The sequence below is a fragment of the Chiloscyllium plagiosum genome, chromosome 20 (genome assembly GCF_004010195.1).
Source record: "Chiloscyllium plagiosum isolate BGI_BamShark_2017 chromosome 20, ASM401019v2, whole genome shotgun sequence".
Lineage (NCBI taxonomy): Eukaryota > Metazoa > Chordata > Chondrichthyes > Orectolobiformes > Hemiscylliidae > Chiloscyllium > Chiloscyllium plagiosum.
The window spans coordinates 46,191,615-46,210,076 of NC_057729.1; positions in this window are offsets into that span (position 1 = coordinate 46,191,615).

Genomic DNA, 18,462 nt, shown 5'->3' on the forward strand with positions numbered 1-18,462 from the left:
GTTCAGGGATTACAAATAGGTCAGTTGGGATTCTATGGCAATATCAGTCCAAGGATGGGCAGTTCTTTCTGCAATAAGAGAGTTTGAGTATGATGGAAATGGATTCAAAAGCAGCTAGTGGTGATGTAACAGCACATGAGATGGCAAGGTGCCCCAGTGAATGATAAGGAAGCATAGAGAAAGGAAGGGTTAGTAGTTGGAGGATGGAGTGGGTGCGAAAGTGGAAGTGCTCCCCATTGATGGAATTTCCTGCGGGTCGCGCTGTTGGCTGTGTATTTAAAGCCTAGCTACATACACCTCAGATGTTGTTTAGATGGTAAATATTCAGCCTGGAGCCCAGTTACAAGTGGAGTTCCGCAGGGATCAGTTCTGGGTCCTCTGCTGTATGTAATTTTTATTAATGACTTGGAAGAGGGAGTCGAAGGGTGGGTCAGTAAATTTGCAGATGATACGAAGATTGGTGGAGTTGTGGATAGTGAGGAGGGCTGTTGTCGGCTGCAAAGGAACTTAGATATGATGCAGAGCTGGGCTGAGGAGTGGCAGATGGAGTTCAACCCTGTCAAGTGTGAGGTTGAATATTTTGGAAGGACAAATAAGAATTTGGAATACAGGGTTAACGGTAGGGTTCTTAGTAAGGTGGAGGAGCAGATCTTGGGGTCTATGTTCATAGATCTTTGAAAGTTGCCACTCAGGTGGATAGAGCTTGTAAGAAGGCCTATGGTGTATTAGCGTTCATTAGCAGAGGGATTGAATTCAAGAAGTGATGTTGCAGCTGTACAGGACCTTGGTTAGGCCACGTTTGGAGTACTGTGTGCAGTTCTGGTAGCTTCACTTTAGGGAAGATGTGGAAGCTTTGGAGAGGGTGCAGAGAAGATTTACCAGGATGTTGCCTGGAATGGAGAATAGGTCGTACGGTGGGGGCATGGAATGCACTGCCTGTGGGAGTGGCAGAGTCAGAATCATTGGTGACCTTTAAGCGGCAATTGGATAGGTACATGGATGGATGCTTAAGCTAGGACAAATGTTCGGCACAACATTGTGGGCCGAAGGGCCTGATCTGTGCTGTATTGTTCTATATTCTATGTTATCAAGGGACTACACCTCACATCGTGACTCTGCACCATTGCAGCCGAGAGCAAAAGAAAGCTCACTCCATCCGTCATGGACCTTGTGTGTTGTACGGAGGACAGTCATTTTTCACATGGACTTTCACAGGAAGCCATGCCACCACACCAAGCTAACCTAGAACCAAATTGCAGTAAAAGGAGTAGAGGCGTTGGTTGGGGGCACCATATTATGGTCAAACATCTCAGCTGCGGCATGTGTCAGGAGTTTATGTGACAAACACATGATATTTGTGGAACACTTAGGATTGGCATTAGAGCTAAGTGGAAATGATACTGAAAGTTGTGGTCCATGAGCCTTGGTGAGATGTATGTGCAGACTTAAAGTGAATTGTGTCCCTGTGGATGTGAGGGCAGAGAGAACATAGTGACCTTTACCATTGCAGATCATTGGCCTTCTTCCTGCACTGCTAGCAATCCCACTTCAGTCTGGGACACAGCACTGACCAAGGCTGCAATTTGAGTGAGAGGCTTATGCTAGGAAAGAACTAGAGATGGGATATTTATTCACAATATCCTTGTCACAAAGGGCTAATATAATGTGCAGGTTATTTCTTGTTAAATGCTCATGCTAAAGAAAGTAAAGTCATTGGGTTCATCACTGTGAATCAAAGGGAAGATTCAATTGACATTTTTTATTGGTGTAGAAATCTAAGCTGAATGTATTGGGTTTTGAAAATTTGCAGCCTCTGTATGCAGTCAGTATTGCTTGAGCCCTGAAGGTTATCAGTAAGTGCAGTGATCAGCTAAAAAGCTGTATTGATCCTGGGAGAACCTTCTCTCAGTCAAAAAAAATGTAAATGTTCAACAATCTTTCTTACATCAAAATTCCGTTGGGGAACTGGTAAGGGGAAAAGAAGCAAAAAGGACTGAGTTCCTCTAATAAATGGGTACACCACACAAACAAAATAGCCAATGTGCTGCTTTTTAGCAAAATGGATACCAGGCCGGAAGCTGGAGTTGGGGCCTTACTTTAAGTTACAGTCCCTACTAACTTGCAGGTCCTTAAACTGATAATAAGGAACAGGCTTGTTACATTACAGCAAACATTTGGCCAATGTGTTCAGCTCATTTGTAATAAACAAAGTTCGACAAATTTCAACACATGGCCAGTAAAGATTATATATTGACATATTGTAAGTTGGAGACTGCAACACTTTTACCCTTCTGTTTTCCACTATTTGCTCAAAGTTGAAATTTAAAGAGCTATTCTATAAAACTGGAAAAGAGAATGGATTCTGAGGGACAAACTAATTTCAGAATGACATAGCTTTGTTTTGTCTTGAATAATGTGATGGCTGAGTTAGAAGTGTCAACCATGGTTCAGTTGGAAGCACTTCAGCACAAATTCTGAAATGGCTCTTGAATCCACAACCTTCTAATGGAGAGACGTATGTCCTACTCCAGGAGTTGAGCACACAACTGAAGATTGACACTCTGGTGCAATGAGGAAACATTACAATTTTGGAGGTGCCATCTGTAGTCTAAGGAGTTAACGCTGATTGTGTGATGTGCTAAAAGACACAGTATGCATAATTAGAACAGGTGAAGCAATGTTATGTGATCTTGCTTTCACAATCCTAGCTACAGTAAAATGTTTTTTCAATAAAGCTAATGATTTCCTCACTCAGCAGATTCTGTGACTATTCTTTGCAGTGCAGAACTTAAACTTAAACCACATAAATGAGGAATGAGTTTCAGTGTCAGTGTAATGTCAGGTATATAGGTCATGAGTCCGAAGACTTACTGATCATATCGGATAATTTGTCCCATTGACCATTTGCATGGTCTGGTGCCTTGCCAAATTGGAAAAGTTTTTATTAGCAACTTGTAGGATGCGGCACAGGAGATGCTGGAAGCTGCAAAGCAGTCTCCATGAGATGAGATCCAAGCTTTGCAGACTTGTGTGGAGACAATTTTACAGGTGGCATCTGATCTGAAAGTCCAGCTGTATGCAAAATTTATAAACTTCATTAACCTTGAAGCCAATGACAACTGAGCTCCTTATTTTCACCTGTCAAGTTCTGTTCGACTGAATGATTTAACTTCCCAAGTTGGACAGTTATTGCAAATTGCGTAATGAAACAGTGATTTTTATTTTGAAAATAAAAGTCAGTCATCATTTTGTTCATGAGTTTTGGACAGCATTTTAAAATATTTGTCCTGCAGTTCCAGTTGTTTGATGGAAATCCTGGAAGTCAACAGGAACAGAAAATTAATGTAATGCCCAGCTCCAGCTTTTGGTATGGTCCCCATTTTGACCATGGAGGGGGAGGGGTGGTGATAAATGTTATTATGCTATTGAAAATATTTTATTAATTAATCTGGACTATGCCATGAGTTACACTATAAACCATCAGAAGATCACCAATTGAACTTGTGGTGTGATGCATTTGTGTCTGCTAGAAGTTCTAAAAATTCTTATACAGGGCCCTTTATGTCAAGAGCGTGGTGCTGGAAAAGCACAGCCAGTCAGGCAGCATCAGAGGAGCAGGAAAATCAACATTTCGGGCAAAAGCCCTTCATCAGGAATAAGGATGAAGGGCTTTTTAGCCCAAAACATCAATTTTCCTGCTCCTCAGATGCTGCCTGACTGGCTGTGCTTTTCCAGCACCACACTCTTGGTTCTAATCTGCAGTACTCACTTTCGCCGACAAAACAAATTTCTGGAGATTGCCAATATCTGCTGCATTCTCATGGCAATACTCTGACCAATTAGAATCTACCTGCCTGCTTGAGAATTAAGATTGACAGTTAAAATGTTCTTGCTGTACTTGGCTCAACCAATGGCTCAACCAATCAATGCCCTCTTCTCATGTATGAATTGGTGTCCACTTTTTCATATCTTCTTCTTGTGTTACCTTGTTCTGAAAAGTATAACATGAAAAGTTTTGACTTTTTGTCACAATGTTAAAATATTGTTTAGCAACAGGACAAGAGCAGGAATATATTACAATTGTCTACATTGTAACCACTCGAACTATAATCTTTCATAATTTCCCAAATACAGGAGTTGCCCATTTGGATTGGAAAATTGCACAAGTCACCCCGCTTTTTTGAGAAGGGTGAAAGTGGAAAACTACACCAATTAGCCTAACATCTGTGGTGGGGAAATTATTGGGTCTATAATCAAGGATCTGGTAACTGAACACCTTGAAAATTTCCAGTTAATTAGGGAGAGCAAGCATGAATTCATAACAGGTAGGTCATGCCTCACAAACCTCACTGAGTTTTTTGAAGAGCTGACTCAGCTAGTGGATAAGGGATTGTCTATGGAAGTTGTTTAAATGAACTTTCAAAAGGCATTTGACAAAGTCCCACAATACAGATTATTAAGTAAGGTAGAAGCCTCTGGTTTTGTGGGAGAAATACTGACGTGGCTGGGATATTTGTTAAGTGCAGATGACAGAGACTAGGGATGATGGGTAGGAACTCAAAATGGCTGGATGTGATGAGTGGTATCCCACAGGAATTTGTGTTGGGCCTCAATTATTCACATTATTTATTAACAACTTGGATAATGGCATAGAAAGTCATATATTAAAATCTGCTAATGACACAAAGTTAGCTGACATTATAGAGAGTGTAGATGACAACACAAAATTACAATGTGATATTGATAGACTAAGTGAATGGGCAAAACAGGACCAAATGGAGTTTAATGTAAGCAAGTATGAGATTATCCATTTTGCTTTGAAAAAGCATAGGGTACTTTCTAGATGATATGTTGTTAAATACAATAGATGTTGTTAAATACAAAACGGATACCCGCGCAACTTCATCAACAGATGCCTAAGAGAAATACCACGGAACGAGGACATACCACAACCAAAAGGACTAGCCACACTACCATACATCAGGAGCATCTCGGAACTGACCGCCAGACTACTGCGACCCCTTGAGAGATTAATAATCAGGGCCGAAAATAAGAAATTTGGGGTTCATTCAGCAACGCTAATGTAGAACTGTTCACAGAAAATTGTGATGAAAGTCCCTCGAGTTATTTTGATGAGAAGTGTTTCCACAAACCCCATCAACAAACACATGGACCTGGACCCAATATACCAACCACTACAGCGGACAGCTGAAACTGACAACCGGAAGTGGCAGGGACAGACCACTATAAACACCGGAGGAAACATCAAAGAAGCGCTTCGCAGGAGGCTCCCAAGCACTGATGATGTCGCCTAGCCAGGGGACGAAACATTTGCAACAAAAACTTCCAGCTCGGCGAACAGAACCACAACAATAGATGTCCAAAGAGAATTGAAGGGAGGGGGTTCAGGTGCATAGATCTTTAAAATGTCATGAACAGATGCTTTGCTGTGTACAACCCGACTGCATAATTTCTCACATTGCAACAGTGGTTACACTTTAAAGTTACTTACATGCATACAAACATACAAACTAGAAACAGCAGCAGGCCATCTAGCCCCTTGAGGCTGCTCTGACAATCAAAGGATCTTGGCTAATCTGATTGCTCTACATTCGCACCTGAATCCCAGTAATCTTTCACCCTCACCCTTTGAATATCAGAATACGTTCTTGACTGTAAATTATTTTGGAATGGTTTGTGTTTTTTTTTAAAAAAAGGATTGATATAAAGATGTAAATCTTTTATTTTTTTAAGATGCACTGTGTCATTCGTGCATTTGTGGAAAAGATTCTACCGCTGTACTGACCTTTCTTTGTATCGAAACACAAATTGATGTTCTCTCTGTGCAGCTATGAGATCTGCTACTTTTTGTTAATTGTACTGTCAGGTGTACAGAAATTGTACCTTTTCCTGCTGGCATTTTCTCATTCATTAAAGTTAAGTATGTGGCCACGCAATATTTATAAGCACCATTTGTGAACATTTCTCTGCTCCCCTGAAAGACACAATTGTTACTTCTAGTAGGATGTGAAAAAGAGAGAGAGCTTGATATTTTAAAAATTTCAACTTTTGTTCATGCATTGTGACCATCAAATGGCCTGTTTCGTTTGAGGAGGATTTAAATGTTCAAACTATTTTAATGGACACATAATTAAATTCATTTCATATATTAAGGAATCCATGAGCTATTTTTGCACATTCTAAAAGAGTTGGTCATTTACTGTAATTTGAAGATGAGGCTGAAGCATATTTTGAAATTTTATCTTGACAGATGATGAATTTCTGTTGGTATGGGAAGCGATTCTTAATGAATGTATTTTATATTATATATTTTATAATTATAAATTACTGTATTTTCTTACATTGTCATGCAAAAATAGTGGTAAATATGAATCTTTTTTTCATTGAAATATCACCTTCATATAATCTTTTTGATTTCAGCATATCTAAGAGCACTCTAAAGATAATGATTTATTTTGAAGTACGGTCACTTATGTAATTACAGTTGTAATCTTGTAAAATGACAGCCACTTTGTACCCCCTACAAACAAACAATTAAATAAATGGCCAGACAATTTGTGTTTCAGGCATTGGTTAAGAAAGGACTGTCAACCGGGACAATGGAAAAAACTCCTCTCTTCTTCTTCAAAATAGTATCTAGATGTTTCACATTTGCCTGTGGGAGCAGACAAGGCCCCAGTTTAATGTTTCATCCATAAAATAGCCTCCCTCAGCAGTAGAGATTATGTAATCGAGTCTCTTGAGTTGGACTTGAACCCACAACCTTCAAACCCAGAGGCAAGTCTGAAACCACTGAGCCAAGGCTCACCCTTGACATAATATTAAGAAAGTAATTTTCCTGTCCTCCCAGTATGTGATGCACTGACTGATATGTGCAAAATTGGCTGCTGTGTTTCCTACATTACAACACTGACCACACTTCAAAAGTACTCCATTGGATAGAAGGCACTTTTCGGATGCCTGAGGTCAGTAAAGGTGCTGTATGAAAATGAGTGCTTTCTTCTTCCTTGATTTAAGCAGATGGCAGCTGTAAACTTGCTGACTTGCACAGGTCAGTATAACTTTAGAGGGTTGAGTTTAAAATCAAGACTAATTGAAACCTGGAACTGTAGAGTGCAGGTTCAAATTGTATTCTTTTGCAATTTGTGCGATTTTGCTGTGTGCAAAGTTCTTCTGCATTTTTCTATTTAACAAATTGCTAAGTAATATATTACATGAAACAATTTAATACATTTCTGAATGGCTTGAGAAAGTGTCAAAACAGAACAGTATTTTTATTTCAGGCCATTTTTTTTTCCTGGGTGCTTTAGATGGTAAAGATACCAAGATGGGATGCTCAGCTATGATGCCCTTTTAACTCACCCTAAAGCACAAGTCACCATCTTGATAAAGAAGTTGAAACGCACACTAGAAAGCACCTGCTAGACTATTGTTAAGGGTCTGACTGACAATTACATTGACTGCTAGCACCCATTGAAGAAGTTGTGCATCGTTTTAGTGGCTTATACTTCATTTCACAGTGACCAGGTGAATTGGAGTTGGAAGGTATTTGCTGAAGATTTTGAGTGCTACTAAATGTGATGTTCAAAATTGATTGTTCACTTGCAGTCGCAGGTTTCTAAGATACAAAGGGGGAAGCAGAATGGGGTGGGGGTGTGGTTCTGGGACATTTTGTTAAAACTTGGGCAATCCAAAAATGGAGAACAGTTAAGAGATTGATCATTTAGAACTGAGATAAGGAAAACCTTCTTTCCTGAAAGGATTGAGACTATTCAGAGTTCCCTTTACTAGAACATTATGCATCTTTCATCATTGACAATTTTTAAGGCTGGGATAAACAAGTGATCAAGGGAATCAAAGGACAAGGGGAGAGGACAGGGAAAACAGAAGATGAGCAAGATTATATCAAGGGGCCTTATAGTCTGTTTCTATTTCTTATGTTCCTACTTTCACCAATACTTTATTAACATTCATTCAGGAAATTTTCTGAGGACTGTAAGGTTAAAATACTGTGCGACCACCTTTTTAAATCTGTAGGAGTGATCAGAACAAAAAGAGTGTTTAATTTTGAAACATTTTGTTAAAGATTTCCTTCAGTCTTGGACAGGAGTGGGTGTGGAGTGGTGGTGGGGGTGTGGGACTGGGGTGTACAAAGTTAAAAATCACACAACACCAGGTTATAGTCCAACAGGTTTAATTGGAAGCACACTAGCTTTCGGAGTGCTGCCTGATGAAGGAGCGTCACTCCAAAAGCTCGTGTGCTTCCAATTAAATCTGTTGGACTATAACCTGGTGTTGTGTGATTTTTAACCTCATGGAATTCAATTTAATTCTGAACCAGTTTTGTTCAAATTTTATGATTACCAAAATTTGTCTCAAGTCCCTTTTAGTAGAATATAATGATCATGTGGAAAATCCTTGACAATTTTCAGAGTTGAATATGACCCGAATACCTTTCTTTTAAAAGAACTCAATGCATTTCAGGTTTTGGCTGGATTTTGTGTATCTACAGTGATCTTTGGGGATATTTCCACCTGTTTTCATTTAAGTGCTTTTATATGTTGAATCAGTCAAGGCAGCGATAGCAAAGGCTAAAACATGACTTTTGCCAACAAAAACGTTATTGAGTTTGGGTTCTGAATTTTTTTCTGCAATTAACATTGTTTTGTGGACAATTTGGAGGACCTTAAATTTGGATGTTAATCCATTCACCTTTAATCAGAGTAAGGATTACTACAATGAACTGTTAAAGTAAACAAAATGCTTCTTCACAGACAAAGTGGTGGGGCCATTGCAATGTCACTAGGACTTGTATTCCTGAATGGAGGAATTGTACAGTATTCCTGAATTGTACAATTGTATTCCTGAATGCCAAACTAATGTTCCGAGGTAGTGGGTTTGAAACCGACCATGGAAGATTGTGAAATTTTAATTCCATAAAACAATTTGGAACAGAAAGTCAGTCTAATGACAACTATGTGATTCCGCAATTATTTCAGGGAAGGAAATCAATTGTCCTTATCTGGCCTGGCCTATATGTGACTCCGGATCTACAACAATGTTAGAACAAAGAAGAACAGTGCAACACAGGAATAGGCCTTTTGGCCCACCAAACCTGTGCCAAAACATGACACCTTTCTAAATTAAAATCCTATTGCCTTTAGACATCCCATGTATCTCTATTCTCAGCATCTTCATGTATCTGTCATGATGCCTCTTAAACATTACTATTTAATCTGCTTCTCCCATCTCCTCTGGCAGCACATTCCAGGCACTTACTATCATCTGTGTAAAAAACTTGCCTCTCACATCTCCTTTAAACTCTCCCCCTTTTTATTAAACCTCTGTCCCCCAGTAATTGACATTTCTATCCTGGGAGCCAAGATTCCAACTATCGATTCTATCCATGCCTCTCACAATTTTGTAAACTTCTAACAGGACTGTGTTCACCCTTCTGTGTCCTCTATGCAATTAAGGATGGGCAATAAATGTCACCCACCCATTGACACCCACATCTCGTGACTGAATAAAACAATTACTCCTTAAACCAGATAAAGAATGTGATTTTCTGCAGATCATTGGAGTTCATGGATTTGGAGGTGGAAGGAAGAGTGAGAATAGTCTGTGCATTTTCTTTTATGCACTTGAGCTTTTCCATCCTTGAGTTGAGAAGAAAACAGATGTTTATAGCAATGAATTTGAAGTAATAGAAGAGAACAGATTGAGGTAACATGTGTACAAGGGTAAGTTTTCTCCTCTTGACATTTTGGAGCAGCATTTTCTAATTGTTAAAGTAAAAACATGTTGGGTGCAGTGAATCTGAAACATAAAGCAAAAAAATTAATCAGCATGTTGGGCAACACCTCTGCTGAATAAAGCAGAGATAATAGGTAGGCTAGATTTTCAGCCGAGGCTCAGGAACTGGAAATTGGGCTTGTTCCACATCCCAAAATCTGTGGCACTGGAGCTAATCTTGGGAGTAGGTCCACCATTTAATCATGCACAGTTCAAGGCACTGAAGGGATAATGGATAGCTTCCTGCCAATCATGCCCCAGAAACTGCTGATCTAAAGATGGAAGTGATGGTATGTGTGAGAAAGCTGCTACTCTCTGGCCATGATCCCAAAGGAGCAACAATTCCCATGGTCCACCTCCTTTTATGAGGCTGGTCCCCTGCATGATCCATCATCATTTCTATCATTTTTGTTTCTAGAGAAATGGTTTCTAGAGTGTTTGGTCTCACAAACCATGATGAGTATTTATAGTGTTCTCTTCTGGTACTGAGGGCTGCTTTTCACAGCAGCTTATTGCTGACGTGAGTAGTGCCCTCTTGTGGAACAGTGCCTGGACTGAGAGGCCTGGGTTCAAGTCTCACCTGTTCCAGAAGCACGTAATGACATCTCTCAAAAGATTGATTAGAAAAAGAAAACATAGATTAGAGTATCTTTAAAAAAAAGGTCTATCATTCCACATCCTTTACCCCCTTGCTGCCCTTAAACCAGGGTGGACAAGTGGGAGGCTGGAAGAACGCAGCAAACCAGGCAGCAGCAGGAGGTGGAGAAGTCAATGTTCCAGGTGTAACCCTTCGTCAGGTCCTGTTTGAGTTTTCTGTTTGATGGTCAACCCTGCTGTAAAACAAAAAAAAGCAATTGCAGATGCTGGAATCCAAGGTAGACAAGCAGCAAGGCCTGAAGAAGGGTTACACCCGAAACACTGACATTTCCACCTCCTGATGCTACTTGGCTTACTGTGTTCTTCCAGCCTCCTGTTTGTCTACCTTGGATTCCAGCATCTGCAGGTTTTTTTTGTCTTAAACCAGGGTGAGCCATCAAGTAGAAATGTCCTATTGGTACATTAAAGGCCCTTTTATCGATAATGATTGCATCAAATTTGCAAACTCTGCTGCTCTTATTAAAAATAACTCATAATCAGATTTGTGGCAATGAAACGGCACTGAAACTGGTGACACAAAACTGTGTACTTGCCGATCTCTGCCCCAAACCTCAAGCTAATTTACAAAGTACCCTTCAAAGTACCCTTCAAATGATTTTTCAATAGAACTCTTGTTTTCATTGCTTGTTGGCTGCACTTAAGCTGCGCATGTGTTGGATTTGGAAGAAGAGTTGCTAGTTGTAATGAAGTTGTGAAAACAACACGAAAAATGTGTTTTCAATCTTGATGCAACTAGAGGGTTGAAAACATCTTTTCTCTTTTTTTATTCAGGATTCTTTGACTCAGCAGACAACATGTTTATGGGTTCTTTCTCCTTAGTTCATTCTCTTGCTGCATGTAAACATGTTGTACGTGAGTCCTGAACATATCTACATCTGTGGTAAAATAACATTAAAATTGTTTGATTATTAGATTATTAATGAAGGTTCTTTGCTCACGTTTGCCAATTTTGTTTCTCTTTCCTGCTTTTACTGGATCTCACATGATGTAGCTCAATGGCACCAGTCATCTCTGGGCTCAAATGACTCGAGGTCTAATAAATAAATTGAACGTTTATTCCAAGCTGCAATGACCAGCCTCAATGTCCAATCTTAAGCCTGACCATCCACCCTTGTAATCTGGAATGTTATAAGTGGCATAATTTATTACTTGAAATGAAAACAGAAAATACTGGAAATACCCAGCAGGTTCAGGCAGCATCTGTGAAGAGAGAAACAGAATTAAGCTTTCGAGAAGAATATGACTCACGTGAAGAATCCCCAGTATTTGCATTTCTAACACTTTTGCTTTTATTTCAGGTTTCCAGTATCCAGTGTTCTCGCTTAAATTGTTTATTGCCTCGACAGCACCCAAACTTGTTTCTACTTTTCTAATGAGTTGCTCGTTGGATTTGTTAAAACAATTGCATTGCTCAGACATACGAATAACTCATTGAAGCCATGCCAACACAGACAGCCAGACCATCAATGACATAGTGTCACTGTCAGAAAACAAATGTTTTCTCAAGATGTGTTATGTAAAAATTTAAGACTCTGGCATGAATTATATAAACAAAGAGAATAATATATATTTTGTCCCCTTGTTTTAAGCAGTATTTTCTCAATTTGTAATGTCAATAATTTGCTCTATATTTCCTTCTTGGCTAGAATTGTAAACTGCAGTGTACTGAACAAAAATAACAAATGTCAAAAAGAGAGAGGCTAAGTGCAATAGATCATTATCTAGAATATCAAATAAGTGTTCAGCCCAAACAATTTGGATTAGGTTTTTACTGTAGAAACCAAGAGATTAATCACTTCTTTTCCAAGTTTCCAATTAAGTAAATAATTTAGTGCTTCGTTTCCAAGTTTCTTCATTACAACACGTATTTAAAATTAAAAAGTTCTGTCTCGAACACCATCAACATTTTAGGATGTTTATTCGCAGGTTCCATTCAAATTTAAAATCATTGTACTGTCCTTCCAGTTTGTTTTTCTTGTTGATCTTAATCCATCTTTTAAGCATCTCAGATTGTAACAAAGTACTCTTGATGTGCTGTCACAAATCTGAATTTACAAATTGGATGCAGAACTAGGCTACCTCGCCCTCAAGGCAACTCCACCATTCATTATGACTGCTGACTGTTCCACATTTTTCCCGACCCACAACAACCTTTCAACCTTTGTTTATCAAGAATCTATCTTCCACTGCCTTAAAAATATTCAAATAATCCACCTACTTCCATTTTTGAGGAAGCGAGTTCCAAATGTTCATAACCCTTTCTGACAAAAAGACAATTCTTCCCATCCTTTGTCTTAAATAGGTGACCACCATGCTGGAAAAACACACTAGGTCAGGCAGCATCCGAGGAGCAGGAGAATCAACATTTCAGGCATATGCCATTCATCAGGAATTCCTGTTTAGTGAGTGTGAAATCCAGGCATTGAGAAAGTTTGGTTCTTTTTCAACTAAATAGTGATTTGGGATCTTGTTCACCCATCTATGACTCTATCTGAATAACCAAGTGAAGTCTCAGTTTAATGTCTGATCCTAAAAATAGTATCGCTAATAATGATGGACTTCCTCTGCATTGCACTTATGTATCAGCCTAGGAGAGGGACTTTATCCATGACCAAATGCTGCAAAGACAAGGGTTATCACTGAGTCATGGGGACAAGCCATTTACTCATATGAATACCTTAATAATTTGTGATATATATCAAAGTACATAAAGCTTAAGCACTGGAAGATTTACAAATTTCAAAATTGCACTTGCCACCCAAATTTATCAGCCAGGGCAGAGCAAGTAAATTCCAGGAGAGCACCAAAAGTCTAGTCATAGGTGATGTATTTCTCTCCTCACTTCTCACCCCAGCCATTCTCCATGTTGTTAATTTTATATTTCAGAGTTGTACAGGAATTATACATAGTTCTTTGATTTTACATGTTTCATAGCTTATGGGACACACCAGCAAGGCCAGCATTTATTGGCCATTCTTAATTGCACCCTAAACTGAGTGGTTTGGTTGGCCATTTCAGAGTCAACCCCATTACAGTGGCTCTGGAGTCACACATAAGCCAGACCAGGCGAGGATGGCAGATTTTCCTTCCTTAAATGAAATTGGTGACCAAGATGGTTTTTTTTGATAACAATTGACAATGGTTTCCTAATCATTATTAATTCCAGATATTTTTAATTGATTAAATTCAAATTTCACGAGCTACCATTTTGGGATTCAAACCCATGTTCCCCAGTTTATTAGTCTATACCTCTGCATTGTGATATCAATGACAATATTACGACACACTATCTCCCTTTGCTTCAATGTCTGTAACCAGAATGTATTAAAATGTGCTCTCTTGTGGTTTTAGAAGCTTCTAATAGTTACCTTCTGGCTTTATTTACTTTTCCCTGAGTACCCAAACAGGCTTAACCAATCAAGCATAGTAAGCACCGATAGCAAGCAGATTTACATAGTCAAACACAGAACAATTGAACAATTTGGGATGTGGCAATTGGGTACTCAGAGAAACAAAGAAGGATAAAACAGAGTCAACAAGGCAAGGAAATCATAATTGGTAAATCTATTCAATGCTTATGAAGTTATAATTGGAAGAATGGAAAAAGGAAACTAATGGATATAGCAGAAATGTGTTTTTAAAAAGAATTTGATTAGGCGCCACATTAGATTCCTTCACTAAATTAGCACTCATGAAGTTGGAGATTTTATTTTAGCATGGATTAAGGGTTGGAAAATGGACGCAAGCAGAATAGGAGTGGCAGTGCTATTTTTGTGCTGTTAGGCTGTAACTAGCAAGGTATTTTGAGGATCAATGCCTGGTACAACTAATTTACAATCTATATCAATGGTTTTTGATGAGGGGGCAAGTGTAATGTGTAAAAGGTTGCAAATTATAGAAAGCTAACTGTGAAAGTAAGTTGTGTGGAGATCACAAAGAGGCTGCACGGTAATGTCGCCAGGATGGTGGGAATTGCCTGCTCCTTTCTGCAGTGTGAGTAGTGATAGAAATGTGAAAAAATACAGTGAAAATAGAAAAAGATTAAAAGCCCAACATTGAAAAATACATATCTAATTTTTTTTATGGTTTAAGTGATAACTTCCGAAATCTCACAAATAAGTGGTGACTACCTTAATACAATACATTTTCATCTCATTTAATAGTGATATAGGGGGTTTTTCCATCGTCCTTCAGACCATCAAGTCCACACAGGGGTCATCAAACATCTATGTACTCTAATCCCATTTCTCAGGCATCCCAATCGGATCTAGTCCCATTTGCCAGCATTTGGCCCATATCCCTCTAAATCCTTCCTATTCATATACCCATCCAGATGCCTTTTAAATGTTGGAATTGTACCAGCCTCCACCACTTCCTCTGGCAGCTCATTCCTTACATGCACCACCCTCTGTGTGAAAAGGTACCCATTAGGTTTCCGTTTTAAATCATTCCCCTCTCACCTTAAACCTATGCCATCTAGTTTTGGCTTCCCCTACCCGAGGAGGAAAATCTTGGCTATTCACCACATCCAAGCCCCTCATGATTTTATAAACCTCTATAAAGTCACACCTCAGCTTCCGGCGCTCTGGGAAAAAAAACACAGCATATTCAGCCTCTATTGAAAACTCAAACCCTCCAGTTCTGGTAACATCCTTGTAAATCTTTTCTGCACCCTCTCAAGGTTAACAATATCTTTCCTATAGAAGGGCAACCAGAATTATATGCAGTATTCAAAAAGTGGCCTTACCATTGTCTTGGGCTAGGGTCTGTCCTGAAGGTCAAAGGTGACCAGTCTGGTCATTAGGTGTTGGAGTGGAGCAGAGGCATCAGTCCAGGCTGAGCTTATTCTTTCTGCAGTTGTACAAAAGGAGTCTCTGAGTACGATTGAAGTGGATGCAAAAGCAATTAGTGGTGATACAGGAAAAGGAAAGGTGATAAAGTGTCACCCAGTGAGTGAGTCAGAAGTGCAGAGTTCAGGAAGGGCTAGTGGATCGGGAGGATGAGATGGGAGCCATCAAGTGGACATGATCCGTGCAATAATGTAGTCCATGAGCTTTGGTGAGAGGTATGTGCTTTAACAGAGTTAGAGTGAGTAGTGGCCCAGTCAGTGTGAAGTAGCAGAAGAAGGAGGTGGCACCAGAGATCAGTGATCATCCACCTCCTTCCTACACTGCTGTGCATTGCATTTCACCTTAGACCCTGCACTATCTCAGGCCAGGCTAGTTATGTCTGAGGCACATGGCCCCCTGTGCCAGTCAGTAGGATGCTGTACCCCCTCCTCTCCACCACCCTGACCACCAGCATCTCCAGGTCCCTGTCACGGCAAACCAAAGAGCTAACATTGCTTGGCAATAAGAATGCAGGACTACAGTGTGAAAGGAAGTTCTTGTCTTTCTCTGTCAGAAGTGCTGTTGAGCTGGGAGTTAGACATGCCATCAACAGGGTGACCATTGCAAAGTCACAGCAACGCCAAGCACATTGCTCTCTCCTGTCACCAGTTTGCATGAGACAGGACCAATGAGGTGAAGAACAGAACATTGTGTGAGAAATGTCACCATGGGCCTTAGTGGAACAGGCACTTTGAATCTCACTCGAGAATACACTTCACCTAAAAATGGGGAAATGTGGCTCCGTGAATGAGTGGACCAGACCATGGGGAAATGGAATATACTGTGATGAAATGTGAAGCTCAACTTGCTTGGAAAACTAAAATACTTATAAAATGATGAAAACTTGAAAAGCTTGGTATTCAGGGGAATCTGTGTATCCTTGTACAAAATCATAGAAAGTTAACGTGTAGGAACAGCCAGCAGTTAGGAAAGTAAGTGTAATTTTGACCTTTATTTTAAAGGGATTGGAATATAAGAGCAAAGTGGTCTTTTGATCATTATGTAAGTTATTAGTGAGAGCATACCTACGTAGAGTTGGTATTTTTATGTAAGGAAGGACTTGCCATAGAGAGAGAGGGCAACAAAGGTTCGTAAGAGTGACTCCTTCGATAAGTGATTATCCTAACTAGGTTCTGTGGATCTGTTCTATAAACCTTGGAAGATAGAAATACATTAGTGGTCAAATTAAAAAACAACAATTCTTAAAGGGCTGTACAGGATACATGCTGGGAAGAGGTTTCCATAGGCTAGGAACTCTAGAACAAGAAGCAACTGAAATGGGGACAGATTTATACTCGCAATGTTTCTACGGTAGTACGTTACATAATAGAGCTGGGAAATACAGTTATAATCAGCTAACTGTGATCCTTGCAAGTTTGACTTTGACAGTGGGTGACCAATTGTTATGGATTAAAATAAGTGACATTTTAAACATGGGACCTGGGGAGAGGGGTGGAGCATGTGTTTGAGGGAGGGTGTGTATGTATGTGGGTGGGTGTGTGTCAATAAGGTACGTGGGTGGGTGCATGTTGGTGGTGTAAATGTGTGAGTGTGGGTGTAGGTGAGAGTGTATGTGTGTATTGGGAGGCTGTGATAAGTTTGGGCAGATGTGGGGCAGGGGGAATGTGTTGGTGATGATCATAAGAGCAAGGAAGAGAGGTGTATTGATAAATGTGAGAATGGTATGATAAGGGTGGGATGCCACCTTGGGGAGGGTCCATGGGATTGCAAGATAGCATTGATGACTCTGAGAACCAGGAAGGGGGTTTGGGAGGTTTCTGATTACTAGGAGAGTGAGGGTGGTGTGGGTTTGACGGCAGGGGTGGGGAGTGGGCATTGGTATGGTGAGATTGAAGCAACCAAAACTTACAACTTATTTTGTGGAGTCACAGTTCAACGATCACTCCATTGGATGACTCATAAACAAACAGTCTTGCATGATTACTCAGGCATCCTGCATGGCAAATACCACAGTGTCTATGTTTACACACAAACAGAAACAGAGAGGACTCAAAGGCAAAAGGAGATTCCCAATCTCAATCTCTCACAGTTTCCAAGAAGATGGTGTTTGTAGCCAGTGTCACCACTAGGTGGAGTGTGGCTTTAAAACTCACTTCCAGTGGTGCCATGCTGTTTATTAAAAAAGGTAAAAACAATGACTGCAGATGCTGGAAACCAGAGTCCAGATTAGAGTGGTGCTGGAAAAGCACAGCAGTTCAGGCAGCATCCGAGGAGCAGTAAAATTGACGTTTCGGGCAAAAGCCCTTCATCAGGAATACAGGACCCTATTCCTAGGGTTGATGTACAAATACCTACAACACCTTGCTTTCCTGATGAGATCCATAAATAAAATGTCCTTATGTAACTTAGAGTCATGCTGGCTGACAGAAGAAGTAACAGTGTGCTGTGAAATGCACTTTTAAAAAAATATTCAATTATGGGATGGAGATATTGTTAGCTGGGTCAACATTTATTGTCCATCCCTGTGTGCCCACAAGGCATATAAGAGTCAACCACATTGTTGTGTGTCTAAAGTTACATGTAGGCCAGACCAGATAACAATGGCAGTTTCCTTGTGTTAAAAGGCACTGAGACTAGATTAAATTACTTACAGTGTGGAAACAGGCCCTTCAGCATAACAAGTCCACACCAACCCTCCGAAGCGCAACCCACCCAGACCCATTCTTCACCTAACACTATGGACAATTTAGCATGGCCAATTCACCTAACCTGCACATTTTTGGACTGTGGGAGGAAACCAGAGCACCCGGAGGAAACTCATGCAGACACGGGGAGAATGTGCAAACTCCACACAGACAGTTGCCTGAGGCAGGAATTGAACCCAGGTCTCTGGCGCTATGAGGCAGCTGTGCTAGCCACTGTGCCACCGTGCCGAGACTTCGATCTATTTCTGCTGGTTGATTTACACATTGAAGTGAATGGTTGTCTGCAGAGTATTCACGAGGTAAAAACAATGACTGCAGATGCTGGAAACCAGATTCTAGATCAGTGGTGCTGGAAGAGCACAGCAATTCAGGCAGCATGCGATGACAGGCAAAATCGACGTTTCGGGCAAAAGCCCTTCATCAGGAATAAAGGC